We start from the raw sequence: 3,984 nt of genomic DNA, 5'->3' as shown, positions 1-3,984 counted from the left end.
TGTTGTTACTGCAATATTTGTTATCTTGTCTGTAATGCAATTTCTGTATTTTCTGTATCCCAGTCTGCTTTCTTGTATTTGTATATTTGCTTTTCAGGTGCTTGTTGGAGTTGGAGAGAGAAGGAGGCGAGGACAGGAAGGTGGTCACTTCCCACGTCATGGCTGACGGAGAAGCTAAGAAGTTTAGCAGCCAAGTTCAGGGAGCAGAGGACAAGATCAAGGATGTCTGCCGTGGAGGTTGAAGAATGGATGTGTGTGGGCTCGTTGGTGTTGAGAATGGCCAGGTTTGTGCTGTTGAGGATATCCCTTAATACTCTTCCCGATGTGTTTGTAGTATTACAGTTGAAGTCGATGTGTTTGGCATTAAAATCTCCCATTATGATGGTATGGCCGTTGTTGTCTGCAAGTACAGGGCTAGCTGTGAGTATTTAACCAATCAGAGAATGCTTGATCAGTGCATGGGCAGTGGTGGGGTGCATGGGGGAAGAGTCTGATTGGCTGAAGCCACAACCTGGGGTGATCGATAACTCTCACCTGAGGGGGAGAGCTAGACTACATGGTGCCAGACAAATGTAGACAACATACACGCTGGAAATTAGACCCACAGCGGCCTCGGCACGGGATTCTGTAACACCTTGGATGCCCTACTTCTTGAAGTTTGCAGTTTAAAAAATATACTTTTTTTTACCCTTTAGTGTGTATACTTTATACTTGGGATATCGCTTTTTAACATGAAAAATTACAACAACAAAAACAAAATTGCTGGAAGACGTCTTCAAGATTTGCATTAACATGGGATGTGTTCTTCACACCTTTTACCCAAAACCAGTAACAGTACCATCTAGTGGTCAGAACCTGGTAATATCCGATTGTATGATGGGACATAAACCTAACAACTTCAATGCCTAATTTCTCTGAACAGGGGAGATAAACATCCCTAAATTCACTGAGGACACATTACATAGCTTGAATAAGCAATCCTCCAAGCCACAGCTTTATACTACTTGTCAAACACAGAGTATTATATACTGGCCATTGGGGTGTGGTTTGGGGGGGGGGGGGGGGTCTGTGGGTGGACTTTCCTCATTGTTAGGAAGAGGATTTGTCCAAATCGGGCTTTGGGTATTATAGTTATTGAATATTATATGAATCCTATAAACTGAAATAGTCAATTTGGGTGCAATCAATTAGCTTAATTTCTCATATGGCTGGCTTTCAACAAAATAATGTTTCAGAAATGCTAATCTTGTCTGTTTCTAACTATATAAATGATTTTAGAACAATTTGAGATGGTGGGTGTCTCTTCTTCTCTTTCTTGTGCTTGGAGATGGAACTACTCAGAAGTGAATTATTGCAGGATTACTCCCCGCCTGGTGTCAGCATCGAGTTCTCTGTTTTGTTCTTCCTCCAGCAGCTCACTCACTCTCTGAAGCAGAGATTCCCCCTGAACAGCGGCACTGTGAGCAGAAGTAGAGACTCAGTCTAGTGTAGGAGGACCCAGAGCCCACACAGATCAAAGAGGAACAGGGGAACTCAGTCTTGAGACTCATACTAAAGACTCCATATTCACTCCTGCTTATGATGAGGACCCAACTCAACCCTCACATCCCTATCAAGTCCAAAAGGAAGGAAACAGAGAGAGGGAGAGAGAGCGAGACTCTACCCAGCACTACAACTGAACAGATCAAAACAGAACCTGATGGAGAGGACTACGGGGGAATCAGAACCAACCAGTGTCTTTTAGCCCCTCTCTGCAATAAATCCATAACGTTCTGCAGCTCCGAGTGAAAACAGTGAAAGTGACAGTGGGATGGAGACTGGCGGACCTCCGTCAGGTTTCAAGTCAGTCAAATCACAGAGAATAAAGATGGTAAAATTACAAAGCTCCCTTATCAACACTAAGGATAACAAATCCACACAGTTGTCCTTCCTGAAATCACCCAGTCAAAGTCACCCTAATCCCTGTTGTAAATTGTGTGGCACATCTTTTCATCACATGGGCTAATTGATTAAACATGTTCAAACTCACACTAAGTATAAACAACAGCTTTGTGGAGTGTGTGGAAAACATGACAGCTTACCTCAACTCACATTGCACCTAGGTTTTGTTGTTGTGTTTGTAGTGAATGGTTCACCTTCAACAATAAGCTGATAATGCACATGAGAAGCCACACGGGGGAGAAATATTTTCCCTGCCCTTATTGTGGTGCATCCTTCAATCAGAATGGTCTGAAAATACACATGAAGAATTACACAAAAAAGAAACCACATCACTGCCCTTATTGTGGCAAAGGATTCAGCAACAGTAGCGATCTGAAAGAAAAACACATTACGATTCACACAGGGGAGAAGCCATGGCTGCCCTGATTGTGACAAAGGATTCAGAGTTGCCAGTAATCTGCACATGAAGATTCACACAGGGGAGACAGAAGAATCCTGAAAGTGCACATAAGGCACGTGTCAAACTCCTTCCTCGGCTGGCCGAGTGTCTGCAGGTTCTCTCTCCTCCCTTGTACTTGATTGATGAACTAAGGTCACTGATTTTTAAATAACTCCCCTCAACTGGTTGTCTAGGTCTTAATTGAAAGGAGGGGAAAAAACTGCAGACACTAGGCCCTCCGCAGAATGAGTTTGACACACCTGACATGAGGACTCACCGGGGAGAGACCACACTGATGTCCTCATAGTACAAAATGCATTTCCTAATCAAGTACATTGAATAACAATCAAAGGCACACGGAGGAAGCACAGTGTAGCATACAATGCTTTCTCTGTGTCTGATTGTTATTCAGTGTAACCATTGAACATACAAGTGCAATGATTGCAGCTTTTTTTAAATGATAGAACTCCTACAGAGGTACATCACTGGGGCTGAAATCCCTGCCGTCCAGGACCTATATACCAGGTGACGACAGAGGAAGGCCCTAAAAATTGTCAGACTCCAGCCACCCAAGTCATAGACTGTTCTCTCTGTTACCGCACGGCAAGCGGTACCGGAGCGCTAAATCTGGAACCAAAAGGCTCCTGAACAGCTTCTACCCCCAAGTTAAAAGACTGCTAAATGGTTAACCAAATAGCTACCCAGACTATCTCCATTGACCCTTTTTGCACTAACTCTTTTTGATTCTATGCACACACACTGGACTCTACCCACATACCCACACTAACACTCCACCACACATAACACTTACAGACAGGCATCCACTTCCACACTCATCATATACGCTGCTGCTACGGTCTTATCTATCCTGTTGACTAGTCCTTTTACCCCTACCTATATGTTCATATCTACTTCAATTACCTCGTACCTCTGCACATAGACTCGGTACTGGTATCCCTTGTACAGTACCAGTCCAAAATTTGGAAACACCTACTCATTCAAGGGTTTTTCTTTATTTTTCCTATTTTATACATTGTAGAATAATAGTGAAGATATAAAAACTATGAAATAACACATACGGAATCATGTAGTAACCAGAAAAGGGTATATTTTATATTTGAGATTCTTCAAAGTAGCCACCCTTTGCCTTGATGACAGCTTTGCACACTCTTTAGCATTCTCTCAACCAGCATCATGAGGTATTCACCTGGAATGTATTCAATTAACAGGTGTGCCTTGTTAATTTGTGGAATTTATTTCCTTCTTAATGCATTTGAGCCAATCAGTTGTGTTGTGACAAGGTAGGGGTGGTATACAGAAGATAGCCCTATTTGGTAAAAGACCAAGTCCATATTATGGCAAGAACAGCTCAAATAAGCAAAGAGAAACAACAGTCCATCATTACTTTAAAACATGAAGGTCAGTCAATCTGGAACATTTCAAGAACTAAAAACCATCAAGCGCTATGATGAAACTGGCTCTCATGAGAACTGCCATAGGAAAGGAAGACCCAGAGTTACCTCTGCTGCAGAGGATAAGTTCACTAGAGTTACCAGCCTCAGAAATTGCAGCCCAAATAAATGCATCACAGAGTTCAAGTAAAA

At 42.6% G+C, this 3,984-nt stretch overlaps 1 pseudogene; it reads left to right on the top strand.

Moving 5' to 3' along the window:
• The first annotated feature begins 1,327 nt into the window (after nucleotides 1-1,327).
• Nucleotides 1,328-2,488, top strand: LOC149985180 (uncharacterized; annotated as a pseudogene).
• The last annotated feature ends 1,496 nt before the right edge of the window (nucleotides 2,489-3,984 follow it).

The sequence above is a fragment of the Oncorhynchus mykiss genome, chromosome 2, assembly GCF_057628025.1.
Source record: "Oncorhynchus mykiss isolate SJ-2025 chromosome 2, ASM5762802v1, whole genome shotgun sequence".
Lineage (NCBI taxonomy): Eukaryota > Metazoa > Chordata > Actinopteri > Salmoniformes > Salmonidae > Oncorhynchus > Oncorhynchus mykiss.
The sequence above is the reverse complement of the archived record's forward strand: the minus strand, read 5'-3'. Positions and strand labels throughout refer to the sequence as shown.